The following is a 17,254-nucleotide window of genomic DNA, read 5'->3' as shown; positions in this document are numbered from 1 at the left end:
AATCTACATATAACAAATGACGAAGGATCTGAGATAAGTTGTTGTAAAATGGGGCAAAAGTTTCATTTGCAGGTAGTTTTAGATAAAGAATACTTCGTAAATTTCACGTAAATTGTTTACTACCGCTTTCGTCGCGTGGCGACGTCATCTGCTACAGATGATGACGACTTCCACCCCATGAAACATGTTCGCATCTATGGGCGCGTACATTTTTCCTTTCTTGCCTCAATCAGTCAGATTGCCGGAAACAAAGAAAACGACATGGCGCATATTTATCATTGTCTTTTTCAGTGTTGTTTTTGTGAAAATGAGGCTTAAAAACTGATTGGGTTAAAAGTTGACAAAGACATGAAACTTGGAGATTACACGGAATTATTAGTCGGGGCAGTTGGGGGCACTTCTCCTCCCCTCTCGCCCCCCTCCCTCAGGTCATTGATCTTGCGACAGTTTGGGTCCCCTCCCCGGGTGATTGGGAACAACCCTATGGGGAATTGTGTTTTAAAATTTAAATGCATATACGGCATAAAATCCATCATCTTAGAGGACAAGAAAGACAATAGTGAACAAACCAGTGTTTACTTAGCACAATCCTCTCGGTATGGACTAATGGCCTATGCTGATTGTGTTAAAATACGATCGGAAGAGCGGAACATATGGTTCTCCTGCGCCCTAAGAAGAATAAGAGCCTTCCATGAAGAACCAGGGAAAATCAAGATCTCTGATGGGATACATCGTGATTCCTAAACGACGCAAAGAAAGAAATACAATTTAATTTGTTTTAATTTGGAACGAGGAATGTGAAAATAATTTCTCGTCGTAATTTTACGCATGAATTGTTTACAACTTGTTCTGATGATTCGACTCGAGATTTTAAAATAGCCAGAGTAAATGTAATAGAACACATACAGCGAATTTATGCAGTGATATTGCAATCTTTAAATTGAATTGATGGCTTTGATGTGTAGAGGGTGGCGCCCTGAGTCACTTTCCCCACCCTCGTCCTCTCCAACGGTCTTTCCCTACCTCTCGTCTATACCGAAACTCACCCGTCAGACCTCATGTGTCACTGAGGCTCAAATTCAGTTCAACACTTTTTGACTCTGCTTTGGGCTATTCATGCCAGGATACACACCCTACATTCATTAGCAAAACCCCATCCTCCAATAGCAATGAGTAAGAAGCAGTGCACCGCTTTCGGTTTTTCCTCGTAGTCCTCATTCCGTTAAAGTGAAGTCCGAGTCTCACAGCTGTTCGTTTAGTGTTGAGAGATGGATGGTCTGTTTGCTGAAGAGTGGAGGTATGTCTTAAATTCTCAAATTTTATTCCATTATCTTTATGCATAATAAATCATTACGTTTTGCACGTTAAGTACATAATTACAATATACTTTTTGGCATTGAGATATAGGTAGTCAAAACAAAAGTAATTTTTGCAACCCGAATTTTTGGGGTTTGATTCCCTAATTTATGTATCAGGGGCTGGTTATGCGACAAAATATTAAGTGAAATTATGTATAGGAATGCATGAGCCGAACCACCCATATTTTACGAAAGTATGATCAGAATATAGTATATATTTTAATTTGTTTCACCATTTCGCACAAGCTTCCCTTCATAAAAACTGATCAGAGAAAAGCAAGGACTTATAATTGCTTATCTATCACAAAATAGGTTTTAAAGAATTGCTAAAATTTATATGCATTGAATGCATTTCCGGTGTCACCATTCCTTCTTTCCTATATTTGGATGTACAGTGTCGTAGGTGCAATTTGTTTTTTGGGTTATGGCTTTATTTTCCAGGTTTAACGTGAAAGGAGTGAATGATACAATTTATCAACCGATTGGATACAGGCTTAAAAAGGCTCCCTTTCAAGCCGTCTGCTATGTAGTCCCAAGGAAATAATGTGAATATTTCTACTGTGTTAACCACTGGCAGAAGGCAGAGCTCATCTTGCTACACAGTGAAGTGAAAGTGTTAAGTTTGTATGGAGAAATTCAGGGTCAGTTTTGTGTTGAATGTGAAGTGTTGGTTAATATGTGTATTTTGTGGAATCGCCGATGGACAGCTGAGCTCTGCCGCCGATGGACATGCCATCGAATCGAAAGGTAGGAAGTCTTCTCCTCCTGCACTCGATGTGAAGCTTAAACATATTTAGAGACTATTATTTGAAACCAAACTAGATGTTGCACACATTTTTTCTGACGAGGATTTGAATTATTTTACACTTAATCGCGTTTTTAGAAAATTAAAAATTTCCTGTGATATTTGGCTCCATAGTGTGATTTTGTGCTATCGCGGGTTAGAATTGAAAAAAAAATACAATTCTATAATTAATTTCTTGTATATAAAAATTCAGTACCTTCCCTCATTATTCCCCATGAAAAGAAACAAATTGCAATAAGTTCTACCATAGATTACGTATATATGCCATGGGATATATATTAACCTTCGAAATCTCCGAAATCATATATTTTACGATCTAATGAAAAAAAAACAAATTGCAATAAGTTCTACTTAGTTGAATTACGGTGTCATGGGATAGATAATAACCTTTGAAATTCTCCTAGATTATAAATATTATGCTCTAACATACTCTAAAAGATTCAGCAGTTATGCGTGTTCTTAGCGGTTTAACGGTTAGTTAACTACTTACTACTACTAGTTTCTAAAAGCATACCGAGTTGACATGGGCATAGTGGAAATTGGGTGGCAGAGAATAGAACTGAATCACAGAATGAAAAAGTGGGTTAGCGTGAGGAAGGTATTTAGTTTGTGGAAGGAGATAAGCTTACCCCCTCTTCCCACTGCGCTCTCCAAACATTTACGTGCTAAGCCAATTGAGGCAGTGATGTCGGCCGTCAAGACCCTGTCTGACCGGGTCTTTGTTCGATTTCATAGACAACAGGTGGATGAATTTATAAGTCTGAAGATGGCTTCTCTACATTTCCCCTTGATTACATAATATGAAAGTATGTTAATAATTTTACTTTAGGCAGCATCATTATAAAAATTTGTATTTTCTGTTAACCAGGCATTAGTGTTTTATTCTGTGTTATCGTGGGACTTAATAGAAAAAATATAATAGTCAGATTAGTTCAATTGGTTTTAATAGCATATTTATCTGTTATATTCCTGTGTGGCATTATGAAAAACTGTTGTTGGCTTGACCCAGTTTAATTGTGATGCCATGGAATGTATAATGATCTTCGCGAACTTTAGTACATTTCTTTACTCTTCAACAGATGCAACACGTATGCATCGTCTTACTTTACTTTCTTAACGGTTAAAAATTAATGGAAGTCTCTTGGAGTTCAACTTACGTGCAAAACAAGTTGACCTGGGTTTAGTGAAAATGAATATAGAGAGAATAGAAAAACTGATTCGTCGCAAGAAAAAAGTGGGTTGACGTGAGAAAGGTATCTAGTGGGGGATGTAGATAAACTTTCCCCACTACACCGCTGAAACATGAACTCGCAAGCATATGTAAAGTGGTGATCTTGGTTACCGGGAACACAAGCCATGTCTATTAATTTAAGATCTTGGCTCAATTGATTACTTTGATTTGTTTTCCAAAAATAAAAAAATCATCCCTTTCTTCTTCATGGACTCCACTAAAATTATTTATTTCTAGAGCGTTTCGGAATACAAGCCAAATATGAAAGCATTTACTGGATGTATGCCTATAAAACGTCTTAGTTTACGTTAGGTCATTCAACAAAGCAAAATTCTCCGTCCGTGTGACTCATGCCCATACAAAGGATCACTTTTCCAATCAATGTTATTATGACTAATGCGAATGATATATGCAATACTGATTAGCACAACCCTTTCAGTCCCAGCCGCTTTAGCGCTACCGATGAAAACATTAGCAACATTCCCATGCAAACAGACGTTTATTAAAATCCATGAACGCTTTGATGAGCAGTTAGTAATGTGGAAGTCACTTCGGAGGGGATAACTACGGTATGAAATTGGCGAGCGCTGAAGGTGAAATAATCTAAATAACATCGTGACCACTTCTTTTGCATTCTGCACGCATTATAATCTCGAAAATTGGAGTAACTTCGATCGTTAAAGGTTTCTCCTGTATTTATGTTCATGCAGAACCTCAGAAACTTCAATATGCACAGATTTTAATGGCGCCTAGATTGCAGAATTGTCTCTTAAGGTAACTAAATACAACTAAATTAATACTATAAGGCAAATAAGTTACTGCAAGCTATTTTTTTGTCATGATATCTGTTCAATTCAGATGATAACATAACATTACCTACCTCAAAAACGAATCGACGACGAAGACCACTCAAGTAGAGAGAACTTGTATCCATCAGAAGGTCCTTACATTCTTCTTTATTTCTTCACCTTTCAAAGGAAAATTATATCTTGAGTTGATAATGGAGGCTTCACTGTTGCCCGTAATAAATCACTTGGTATTCCATTTCGTATTATGACAGTGGCGACAGCGTACTCAACTCTGCAATGGCTACAGTTTTTGAATTTTGAAGGAAACGAATCTGCGAATAAACAGAAAAAAATAGAAATTATTAGGTTCTTATTATATTTCATCCGTGAGTCTTCATTCCAATAACGTTCACTTGAAATACTAATATAATAATTATTCATACTGCATGGTCTTTTATTATTGCATATTTCATTGGTACTTACATACATGCCATTAGAATTTTGATACTTCCTGCCAATGAAAGTTCTGTAGAGACACTTATGAGGTTTTTATGATTACGCTTGTACTATTCATTAGATAAGAGATAATTCACTTGTGTCATATGCGGAATTGAATTTAGGAGAGGTATTATGAAAACAACAAATAATACACACGCAGCCGAAATTAATTTAGGAAATCAGTACAATATTTCCATGTTATAGAATAGAATATGTTATCACCAATATACCACGTCGATGCGAAGGAGAAATAGATGGTATTACCACTGAGCGATTAATACCAGCCTTGAATTGAATGCAAGCCACTTATAGTTAGCCTCCTGCAATATCGAGGTCTTTATAATTAAATCCGCAATGGCTGGCCATTGCGGATTTAATTATAAAGACCTCGATGGCCACACAAAACAGAAGTGGTGACTGCTATTGAGTATATTTTACAGGGGAGCATTTTCATGCACAAATGCAAACACCGTTATAGTTTAAGTTTTTGCACTTACCGCATAATGCATTTACTAATGTCCTTATAATTCCAAAACTCCGCTTTATGAATTCGCAATCTCCGCTATTCTCTTTCATAGGCAATCATTCTACATGCTAAGCCATGTTAGAGACGGATATTTTTGCAATTGTGTACTCTCGAACACACCATAATTAATATTATATCAATTGTAAATTATAACTCTGTTATGTCAATTACATGTACACACGTACCTTAGTCTACACTGCTGCTTATTTTCCTCGTATATCTGTTGATAGATCTCCTGTATCGCTCACCATATCCTCGTTCCTACGGAATGAAACGGTGACTTCAATGAACGATGAAACGGGTGAAACAGTCCAAAGAAATGTTTTAAACTTGCACAAATACGATTTCATCGAAATGACGTTTGGTGAGGGAATGAGGGCGTGTTGCGGAGGAGGGGTGGGGGAGTGCTGGATTAGACATAGCAGTTGAATGGAGACTCTAAGAAGATCGTTTGACTGTTCGAGCTGTGACTGTTCGATGACGTCTTCTGCACTCAAACCGACCTTCGTATATGTTTGGAACATTCTGGAATATTGTTCCACGTGTGCTGTGACCGTTGGCTGATTAAGAAATTTTTCGCTACGTATACAGTGCCACTTTTAAATCTTTTTTCCCCTCGAAAAAATGGGATATAATTTTAAAATTATATTGAATACAACTATTTATAAATTCATTTTAATTTATAAAAATTCGAATAGTATAATATATACGATTTTCAGTGGTTTTAAGGCTTCTCATTGGTTGAGAAATAAATCGATCGGAATACATCGTGACGTCACAGCAATACGTCATGCGGCTGAGGGTATCAGAATTCCCTCTCTTTGGACTTCACTTCGCGGCAAGCTGTCTTGGGGATAAGAGGTTAGTACCTAACCCATTCTTTTGTTGATACTTTCCTTATCATTATTAGTGCATTTTCAATTCTTGAGTCGAGGATTAATCGCAAATACAATTTATTCTGATTTATTAAGTAATCGTTGTAAGATTTACTATCATTTTGAAAAACTAATTTTTATTACGACTTCCATCTTCATGATTCTGCATAAAATTCTATGTGAGGAATTTGTTAGTGTTAAAATTAGCATAGTGTTTTCAAGGAAGTCTGTGATAGGGAAACATTTTTAACTCGGTTTCAAATCCAAGTTTTCTTCTCAACACTGAATTTCGTATAAAAATAACTTCTTCTCTGATAAATGTTTCGGCTATAGACCAGGTTCCATTTCCTATCTTCTGGCGAAGAGATTTAATTTGAGCATTACTGCATTAATTAACTTGTTCTATCCTCCTCTAACATGTTCGTATGTAATAGTTTACGAGTGTAAGACGTGATACTTCTGTGTACTTGATTTCGATCTAGACTCTGCATTTGACTAGTGTAGGTGATCTGTGAGTAGTTCTGTTGTTTTTTGTCGTGTTTCACCCTTAATCAATATTATTATCAAATACAACGTTTGCTTTCCTAGAACTATGTTCTCTTTCCCTCTCCGGTAACTTAATTTTAGTAATGCGCTAACTTGCTCTTATTTTTTTACGAAGATCATGCCCAGATGAATGTGAAATCGCTGTGGCCGTTACTGCGGGGTGCTAAATGTAGTTGCTCAATAGTGTATCATACCTGCCACACTTTTTCCTTAGTGATTATGAGCACACTGTCGTGTCAAAATTGTCACATGGTCAATGGCTTCAGTTGCCAGTCATCAACCCTCATTCGACCTTCATGCACTACTTTTTATGCTAGCCCGACAGTGAGTTAATATAACAGTAGATTGTGAAAAGGTTTTTCAAAAGCTTTATAAGATATTTAGGTCTACGTAGTGGTAATCCGCCAATTCGGTTACGATGTAGCAAACATGCTGTATTTTTAACTTTAATCGACTGTGCGTTAATTAATAATTGTGTAACCGCTCTATGATTATTAGTACTTGAATTTGATGACCAATGCTTTCTCTACATTAATAAGTTGGAAAATATTTGCGATCAACATTGGATATACAGTGTCATAAGCATGAACTCCTGTTGTAGCATCACAGTTGCACTGTCATCCAATGCTTCAGTTAACTATAATCTTTTTGGGCTTTAATATTTTCATCCTTTAAAATGTTTTAATTCTTTTCAGGTTTTCGAGTAATATTGGGGTGGCGAATCAATTCCGTGAAATGGGTGGGGTTTGGCGGGGAGTTGCGATGAGATTTCATGGATGGAGAAGCCTGGGAAAATATGGTAAGTCAATATTCCTCACTTTTAAAATATTTTATGTATCTTTAAATATTCCCATGTACCGATTTTATTTTCCTTATTGCGTGAATTTTTAGCAACAGGCTTTCAAAGCCCTAAATAGTTCGGTAAACATTATTTCTTCTGGCTTAATAATTATGACATTTACGACTTTTTACAATGCTTTACATTAGACGATTTTTTACAATGCTTTCGATGCCAATTGAGTTTTATGTTACCAATAATCAGGTATATTACTGGCACGGCACTTCGTGACGCTTATTCCTAAGTCGGCGACCAAGAAGAATTCAGAGTTAATTGTATTCATGACAGGAAGTAGCTATTTTCGAAGGTGACATTAAATAGTAAGTGTTTGCATTTCAATAATATTTAACGAAGTCTATTACAGAGAGGTGCGATATTTAAATGATTTTACCTTTTGCCATGCAGGATTCGATTTGTCTTGCTTTCCGTTAACAATTTCTGAGAGTTAACGTCGGCGTGTATGAGCCTGCGAAATAATCGTCAAATGAATTTATGTTTTTGGAGTTATTTTTCCAAATTAATATTAGTTAGACTTTTTCATCTAGAGTTTTGACGATCTGTTAAGTGAATTATTCGGGAATTTGGTATTTAAAGATCTCATTATGCGACCAAATTCATGGAGATTTGTGGCACTTAATTATTTTTCAGGCAGTGAGTCTGCTTATCTTCATCACAAGTCAACAACTTTACGATTTGTTTGACGCAGTTCTCCATTCCCCTCTCCTATCCGCTTACCTTTTCATAGCGACGTATTTCTTCTCTTTTACATCCTTTAATAGCCTGTCCTATGCGAGTTTTTCGAGGCCATCCCTTGCCCTTGTTCCCTTCCACCTGTCCTTCTATGATTGTTTTCATCAGGCAACCATGCCTCATAATGTGGAAAAGTTAGTTGTCCCGTATCCTCCTTAGGGCTTTTAGAAGACTTCTCTTTTCTCCCACTCTTCTTAGCACTTCCTCATTGCTTAATCGGTCTATCCATTTATCTCTAGCATTCTCCCCTCCCTTGTTTGTTGAACTGTTCCCTCAGTTCTATGCTTATATTCTCAGCTGTTAGGAGATTCTTCTTTTTGTAGTAAGCCCTCTTCGCCTGTGCTGTTCTGCTTTTTGTTTCGAGCGTCGTACATCTTTGGTAATTTTGCTTTTTTAGGTGACAAAACTCTTTCACTTCTTCTAGCTTTTGCTTTCCTAGGCTAATATTTGTTCTAGACCCCTCTCTTTGGCTGCATACTTATATTTTAGTCTTCTTTTTATTGATTTTCAACTGATATCTGGCCATTGTCCTTTCCATATTTGTCAGTCTTCTTCAAATCATTCTTTGTCTCGGTTATGACTCCTATGTCGTCAGCCAATCGCAGCATATTAATTCTTTCTCCGTGGATGTTGACACCCAAGGCCCTCTCCTTGATTTAATTGATGGCCTCCTCTACGTAAGCATTAGAAATTAGGGAGGACCGGGCGCTCCCTTGTCCCACTTCTTTTCCAATTCTTGCTTCTACACAGTTGGGTCCACAGTATACCACAGCTACTTGGTTGTTATTCAAAATGTCAGCGATTCTACAATTATTTTAAAGCATTCCAAATTCTTTCTGAATTCTAAGCATCGAGTTTGTCCACGCCATCAAAGGTCCTCAACAAGTCGGCAAATGCTATGAAATTCGTTTTATTCTTTTCCATTCGCTTGTCTATGAGCAGCCCAGAGCAGCCAAAATCGCTTCTCTTATGCCCTTGCTTTTCCGAAATCCGAATTGTTCCTCATCCTGGAATTCCTCGGCTCTTCGTTCCTTCCTCCTGTTCATGATCTAGTCGGCATCTTCGACGCATTTGTCGTCAGGTTTCTGGTCCTGAAATCTTCGCAATTCTCTGCTATTTTCATTTTGGGAATAGGAAAGTTCATCTCGAAGTCACTAGGTAAATCTCTTGTTGAGTGCATACCGCAAATAGTTTTAGTTAGTTCAGTTGAGCTAAGAACTTCTCTCCTGCATTTTTTATTTGTTCTGCTGGATTTTCATTTATTTTTGGGGCCTTATTCTTTCGCAGGTCTCTTATTGAAGCGTCAATTTCCGATCTTAAGATGGTGGCTCCCATGTCATCCTTGTTTAACCCACTTTCCTCTTCGATAATTATAATTTTTGAGCTAAGCTTTCTTCTGTTGTCAAAATATTTCTATACTAGTCCATTAGGGTATTAAGTTTGTACTCCATTCCTTGAAATGGCTACTCACAGTTTTATAGGCAGGGGTGGGCAGTATTTCAAATAAAAGTATTTTAAAACACGTACATATTTTATATACATTTGTAATACGTGTTTGATATTTCAAGTACACGACCTGATTTTATCTTGTACTCTGTATTTCAGATATAGATTTTTGGTATTTTCCCATTTTGAAATAAAAAATAAAAATGCTAATTTACTTTTGAAGAAGCTCCGATATCACTTCTATGACATTATGTTTCAGATATTGCTTCACTTTCATTAAAATCGATTTCTAAATATTTTTGCTATCCATAATGTGCCTAGGCAGGTTATCTCTTTTAAAGATCCCTTAGTCTCCATACAAAGGTATTTTGTATTTTAAAAGATAGTTTTTTACTATAGTATAATACTATTTAGTAGGTGGGATAGTTTAATACTATTTTGTAGGTGGTTTTTCAAATACCCAAGTCAAAGGTATTGTGTATTTTGCATTCCGAATACTCCTAGCCCTGTGTTTAGCCCAACCCTGTCAGTAGGCCGCTTCAACTTTCCCTTTATTATTTTGCGAATCCTCGTATGGATTCTGTTGTTTTCGATAATGTGTAGACACTCACGAGTCCCACTTAACCGATGTGGCCGGATCGGTGAAAACTTGGAAGGTTGGCACATGAAGCAACCTGCATCCTTTGCATTCAGAGCACCAAGAGCCGACGAGGACGGACGCGGACGCGACAGAGATAACGTAGCTGCAGAGTCAAACTCCATAAGCAAAATCCCCAACGGATGGAATGCACTGAGAATATTCACGTCCACGCATACGTTGGGCCTTCAGAGTGTTTTAATCCACATACTACCCTTCAAACCGCCTCAATAGGCGTGTGACAGGGGGTGTACTTAATGACAGTCGCCGTTTACACATAAAAGGGAAATACTACAACGGAATTACTCCTGGATTTTATACAAGTCCTTCATCGTGCGAGGGAAAACGAATTTCCATGCCTACCTGTTAGGCAAAATATCTTTCTTAATGCATCGCTTCTGTCGGACATGGAAATGTAGTGGGGCTCTATTATGATATTCTACGTGTCGCTGTGAAAGAATTCCATTCTCAATTGCTCAAGCAATATAAGCTTTGCGCGTAATCTCAGAGTCTCCAGCGGCTTCAAACCTGATTCGTATAACATCTGTGTATCGCCCATATTTTGAAGAATCACGACGCTTTTCTTTGTAATTCAATAAGCTCACGGATTAATTATTTGTGCACTGGATCCCATACGCTCGTTGCATATTCAAGGTGTGGTCGGTCGAGTGCGAAATAGCACCTCTATTTTACTTTTCATACTAAAATATTCCCACAATAAGCTGGACGAACACCAGCTTCTTCTGGACTCAGCAATAAATATATATTTCCTCTGCGTGTTTCCCACGATAGCCTCGATGTTATCGTAACTCCTAGATACTTCGCTTCATCTGCCCCTTTTATGATTACAAAATCAACTGAATATCAATGGGAATAGTTAGAAAACCTACATAAGAATTGTACCGCTGTAAATTTGCTCAGATTAAGTTTGAGAGTCTTGACTCGACACTTGGTTCTCAACACATGAACGTTGTTTATATTCAATGATAGAATGTCAAAGCCGTACAGATAGTTAATTTCGCGATAGATGGCAGCGTCGTCAGCAAATGAACGTATTTTACTGCTAATACGAGATCAGAAATCATTTATCTGTGTATATAACGAACGAAATGGGACCGATTACGGTTCATCTTGAGACACCTGATGTCAATTTAACTACATCAGAGATAATTCCGTTAAGAACCACTTTCAACTTACGATCACTCCGAAAGTCTTGTATCGAGTAAACCACTGTTTCGTTTAATCCGTACGATTGTAATTACTATAAAAGTTTGTTGTGAGGTACCGTCTCGAAGGCTTTCTTGAAATCTCTTGAAGATGTACGTCGACCTGTCTTTCCAATTCACCAATTTGAAAACCTGACAGCTATGGAGAAAGTTATGACTGACCAGGAAAGCCATGCTATTGCTAACTACGATATGCTCAAGCAACCTTTCTTGACGTTAATGACATTTAATAATAATCGACGTTAATGAAATTGAACATTAGTTGCCTGGGTCATGTCTGTTTCCCTTTTTGAATATCGGTATTTGCAATTACCAGTGTATAAGTATCTATCCTTCAGATAGTGACTTCTTGAATATTATCTCTAGGAACGGTGTGATCTGTGTCGCTAACTCCTTGAGGACACGCGCGGGTATTCCCTCGGGCCCCGGAGATTTACTATTCTTGACCACTTGTATGCCGGCGCGTTGAATATTGATTTCTTTCATCGGTTCCTCAGGGAATGCAACGTCGAAATTACATGCATTATCGTGCATAAACTTTATAAGTGGTAATTTTACGCGTTGGCTTTGTTAATATTTTCGTTGACAAGTTTCCCATCTTTATTAAATAACGAGTCCACAGTTGTAGATTTTCTCTGAATATCTCTTGCTTGCGACATTCTTTTGCTTCAAGTTCCTTCGATTTTTCACCTTACGTAACGGACTTCTTGAGCAAGTTTTACAGTTTCCTAAGGTCCATCCTAACATTGTTGCTGTAACCTGCGAGGTTCTTTACTATCACATCTCAGTATTTGTAGAATATATTCGTTGATTCCTTGGTGTAAGCTTTCTAAGAAGTATTTTAATGATACTTCAGCGGTTTTTTTCTACGCTTTAGCTTCGAAGTCCGAGTATTATTCATCAAGAATCACGCCAAATTTAATGAAGTAGCATTTATAAAATAAATATTCCGTTTTAGTTTTACAAATTACTCCAATATTTCTAAGGCTGCAATAGTTACTTAGGGATAACTAGTATCGTCAATGATATCGATTTCTATCATCAACATAGAATGAGTTACTACTAAAAAGTCTAAAAAAATTTTCCTCTTATAAGCTCGCTTAGTACTTGTGCAAGTGTGTGATTAGCTAGCGTTAACTACACTCTTGTCTATTTCTCTATTCCTTGAGTTTGGTTTCAGAGCGTAAAAACCCCAAATCATAAATGGGAGATTAAAATTGTAATTCTTGATTGTCTAGTAATTCTGGTTGCTTCATTGATTAAGGTAGTCAAGCCACATGAACTCATGAGATTTGTAAACAGCTTGGGATCGCAGCTGGGCATTAGTAAATGAGCATTCATATCACCGACCAGTACTAATTTTTGAGATATGCCCCTTGATTAGGGTTCAAAATCTATAACAAATTAATCAATCGAAATTTTTTGTCCCTGTAGACGACAAAGAGATCAAATAATCAAAACTTGCATGAAAAATTGATCAACATGCAATCAGTAGGGCTTTTATGACAAGGCCTCAGTACGGTTGTTATGTAATGTCTTATGAACGCTAACACACCTCTTGCTCTTTCAGAAGTATTACAATTTCCATAAGAATGGTACCTACCCACTCACTGTATATACTTTAATTTAATCAGATTGTATTCATATTTCATTCAAAGCTATAATATCGGGTAATTGTTACATGCTATTTAAATGTGAAAGTAGTAAATTAAAATTGCGTCTAGCACTTCGGATATTCTGATGAGCGATCAATAGGGAATTCATTCCATTAAACGCATTTACAGTAATATTTATATCCATAAAATAGGCTTATATTCTTGGTATACCTTCTATACCATTGAAGTATGAATCACAAAAGCAATGATCAAAGATGTTTTACATCATCCATGATGCTAACTACAATTGCTGGCTTCTTTTCTACTTTTCTCAAATAAATTTCACCTCCACGAATCCAAAGATACTTACAGTGCTTATCATTCTGCGCAACCCCACCTTTCTACCAGCACAAATTAATGTAAACAAGTATGTATTATCGTTTTCAATAATATGCAGACACCCACCAGTCCCATTTCATTGATGGGGCAGTGTCGGTGACCAATTACAGGGTTGGCACTCAATGCAAGCTGCTTCCTTTGCCTTTACGTCGCCGACGAGGTCGGACGCGGATGCAGCCTGGCTAGCGAAATGGGAGTCGAACTCCCGGGGCAAAAACCCAGGCGGATTCAATGCACTGAGGAAACTCACGCACACGTTGGGCCGTCGGGGTGTTTTCTTTCGGGCTCAGCGGCAAGTACAAACTATGATGTGACTCACTTGAGGGGGTGTATATCGGCCACACTGGGAGGAACTTATTTACTCGTGTGTCCGAACGCAAAAGGTGTTTGGAGAACCGTGACCCAACTTTTCAAAGCGCCCAATGGCACAAAAACATACATCAAATTTTCGATATTAAAATTATTCGGTTCCAAGAAAAAGGGATGCGGCCGAGAAGTGGGAAATAGTGAAAAAGAAAAAGAAGAAATTTGACTTACTGAACGGAAATGAGTTTTTTAGCCACTCCCCCATCTTATATGTACTCCCCTGACTGCTACCTAACCCCACTTCCTTCCCCAAAACCTTTTTTATATCGTGACATGCCGCAAGTCCGGAATTTAGGTTGTCTGTATGATGAACTCTTCTTGACTTACCGTCTGCGCCTCCTCCTACAACCCCTCCACCTACTTCCTTGTGATCCTTTCCCCCTTTCTCCTCACTACTTTTCAGTAACGGATATAGAAAAAACTCAAGCGGGAGCGCAAAAGATATTTTGAGCTACCTATACTTTAAGCGTAATGAACAGTAATCAAGTCACATGCAAATTTTAAGATAGTTTTATTCAAAATGATTATACGCATATACAAGACAATGCTATCTTATGATATAAAAAAGTTACAATTTAGGTTCTGAAATATTAGGCTATGCGGGCGGTCCCGCATATGTATTCGCCACTACTACTTTTGAAGATATATATTTCTGTCCGAAATAGTAATTTTTTTACCCGATTATGACTGTATAGGAATCGAAACACGTGCTGTGAGGATTGGAATGAAATTAGTGGGAAGTAAGATATCTTTGCATCAATTCGATATTTTGTTCCGCGATATCTCCCCGAAAAAAGGTTGACTTTGCGGCATGGTATATCCTCTTTTCATATTCATACGTGAATGACCGTTTCTGACTTACGAAGCTGTCGCTCCATAGCTTAGTAGGTTCATTACATGTGCGTTTGTTGCGGTGAAATGTAGGAGGGTTTAAATTCGAATTATAATTATTTTCATTTTATAAAATAATAGAGTATACAAGATTCAATACTACATTTATAAAAATAATGGCTCTATCTACCTTAACACATTTCTTTCTAAACAGATTAAATCACTGAGGTTAAATAAGTAGGGGAAGTGGCAGTGGTTGTATCTTAATTTCCTTGCGACTAATTACCGTCACATATCCGTTGAGTAAAATCCCAAGTTATAGTATCAACTATACTCAATAACTAACCAGATACATTCGTAGTTGAAATCATTTTATATCCCTAGGACATGGAAATTATTTTAAGTCACTAAAATGGGGCACATGGATGTCTACATATCATTGAAAACGATTGTACTTCACTAGGAGGTACGGATCAGAAGGTCAAGAGTCGAATAGAAAAAAATAATTATTTATTTGGCACTTAGCTAACAGGTTATCATTTACGTGCTGATTCAGAAGTCGGAGTTGAATTCCTCCTGTTTCCCAACTAGATTTCGTCTTAACCGGGTAGTGGTAGACAATTTGGCTATTATTTATTTCTATATCTAATGCAGCACAAACTTTATTCACTACTACTTCCATATTTTCATCACATTGGCTGGGGATGCCATGGATTTCCGTGTTAATACCTAACATGCGTTTCTCAAGGCCATCAGAACGGTTAAGTGCGTCAGAAAGTTGCGTCTTAAGCACCACATTTTCATTTTACTATTTGGTTTTATTTGATCTAAAAATTTCTCTTATATTTTACCCTGCGATTCAAATAACTTTAACCTGTGTTCCAATTTATCGTATTGCTTATGAGTAGTGTTCCCTAGTTTTTTTGATCCGTTATCTTTAGTTATTTTATAACCTCTACGAACAAATAAAATATTTCCTGAAGGGATTTACCTTCCGATTTACTTCTGTCCATCCGGGATGTCTTTCGTAAATTTTGGCAGTCCACACATTTCCATGATTGACCTCTTGATTCAATCCCTTCGATGTCAGCGCCTCCTGTAGAGAAAATCCATGGAAGGTTTTACGGCAGGTATCGCTATTGATGAAAGTTGTATTCCGTATAAATGTGTTACACTTTGCACTCGAACTAATGCCAGAAAGATGTTGTAGGCCTGGCGGATATAAGCTCGATTTATCACACTTTTCTTTACACAAATAAGGCTTCCACACAATGAAAGCAACTATTTTCACAAATTTGGCCGGAAACTAAATGGCTAGCAACCGGCGATGCATAGCGTTGAGTCAACCACACGGAGTGAGAACACATCCATACCCAACGGGAGCGGAACACGAACTGAATGTAGCCAATCTTAGCATCGGACCTCGTTGCACTCACTGCCCTTTAGGTTACATCTACATACTACCCCGCAAGCCGCCTAAAAAGGCGTGTGCAGGGGGTGTTAGAACACCAGCCGTTTACATATGAAAGAAAATGCTCTAACGAAATAACGACTAGCATTTTTTAAAGTCCTTTATGGTTCGGGGGAAAAACGAATTAACACATCAATCCGATCGGCAAAATATCTCTCTTAATTTATTGCTTCTGTCCGACCTGGAAATATAGAGGGGCTCTAATATTATTTTTTCAATGTCACTCTTAAAGATATCTATTCTCAATTGCTCAAACAATCTTAGCCTAGCGCGCAGCCACCGAGTCTCCGGTGGCTAATTCGATGGGTGTCTGTACGCCCGTAGCAGTTCTATTACGAATCGCGTAGCTCTTATTTGTACTTTGTTCAGCTCACGGATTATGTCTTTCTGCACCGCATCCCATATGCTTGCTGTATATTCAAGGTGTGGACAGGAATAGCGTAAAATAGAACATCTCTTTCAGTTTTTTATCCGAAAATCTTCCCACAATACGCTTCACGAATCTTACCTTCTTCAGGGCTCTGCCAGAAATATTCCTTATATGTGTTCCCCACGACTGATTGTGAGTTATCATAACTCCCAGGTACTTCACTTCGTCCGTTGCTTTAAAATTAATACCACAGTTTAATCAAGCGAAGGGGCACCGCGAAGTTTTCAGACACGGAAATGAACCTTTGATTGCCGGAGTAACTAAAAAAGTCGAACGTAATTAATTCCGTTACACAGAATGAAGGGAGTCATATTAATTAATATTAATTCGAGGCTGTAGAATCTCACCTGGTTAAGAAGCTCGGCTGCACCAATCTAGTGGAACCAAAATGACAATCAGCGAAATGTAAAATGAAGGCAGGTCTCACGAGATGTCAAATATTTTATTGTTACTTTTTAAAAGGCAATCATTTACGGGTATAAATTAGTGATTTTAAAAGTAATCAGTAAAATTATATTTACTTCTTGTAAATTGTCCACTCTAAAGACCACTTGGCAATTAATGTCAAATTTTGGAGTAAAAATATGGAATACTAGAGTCAGAAATAGCTAAAGTTGCACTTAACTCGCGATGCATAC

General features: G+C 37.5%; 1 long non-coding RNA gene across 2 annotated transcripts in view; it reads right to left on the bottom strand.

Annotated features, from left to right (window-relative positions):
- Window positions 1-16,077, bottom strand: part of LOC124155586 — a 45,187-nt gene extending 29,110 nt beyond the window's left edge. Inside the window, exons 1-2 of one of the 2 annotated variants that reach the window (XR_006864204.1) lie at window positions 15,707-16,077; window positions 4,275-4,514 (exon numbers count right to left, since the gene is read on the bottom strand). This is a non-coding gene — a long non-coding RNA (uncharacterized LOC124155586). Of the gene's footprint in view, window positions 1-4,274; window positions 5,019-15,706 lie in introns of those variants that run through there. The other variant, XR_006864203.1, reaches the window with a different exon arrangement.
- Between the last annotated feature and the right edge of the window lie 1,177 nt (window positions 16,078-17,254).

Source organism: Ischnura elegans, chromosome 3, assembly GCF_921293095.1.
Source record: "Ischnura elegans chromosome 3, ioIscEleg1.1, whole genome shotgun sequence".
Lineage (NCBI taxonomy): Eukaryota > Metazoa > Arthropoda > Insecta > Odonata > Coenagrionidae > Ischnura > Ischnura elegans.
Note: the sequence above shows the minus strand (reverse complement) of the source record. Positions and strands in the feature narration are given on the sequence as shown.